Source organism: Penaeus monodon, chromosome 20, assembly GCF_015228065.2.
Source record: "Penaeus monodon isolate SGIC_2016 chromosome 20, NSTDA_Pmon_1, whole genome shotgun sequence".
Lineage (NCBI taxonomy): Eukaryota > Metazoa > Arthropoda > Malacostraca > Decapoda > Penaeidae > Penaeus > Penaeus monodon.
Window position 1 is genome coordinate 13,525,739 of NC_051405.1, and position 431 is coordinate 13,526,169.

Genomic DNA, 431 nt, shown 5'->3' on the forward strand with positions numbered 1-431 from the left:
GAGAGAGAGAGAGGCATCGATTTTCATCTTTTATTGGGCCTCTCGACAGAGCGATAGAGGAGAGGTATTGTTAATGCTAAAAAGGGAGTGTGAGGTGACCGCGGTGTGATACAGAGGGGAATGATTTTGAAATGTTGGTGATTTTATTTTCCATTTTCTGATTCGCTTTTGAATTTCTTTTTCTGCGTTTTTTTTACTTATCTTTTCTCTTTTTTTTTGCTTATCTCTATTATTGTTATTCTGTTTGTTTGTTTGTTTGTTTTTCCTCTCTTGTTCTTTCCTTTCTATCTACTATTATTCGGATTAATTTAACTATTGTTGATGGTTTATTTGTGTTATTATCATTATTATTTCTTTTTTTCTTTTTTCTTTCTTTCATAATTGATATCTGATATTGATATGATTACTTTTCATTGCTACTATCATTCTCA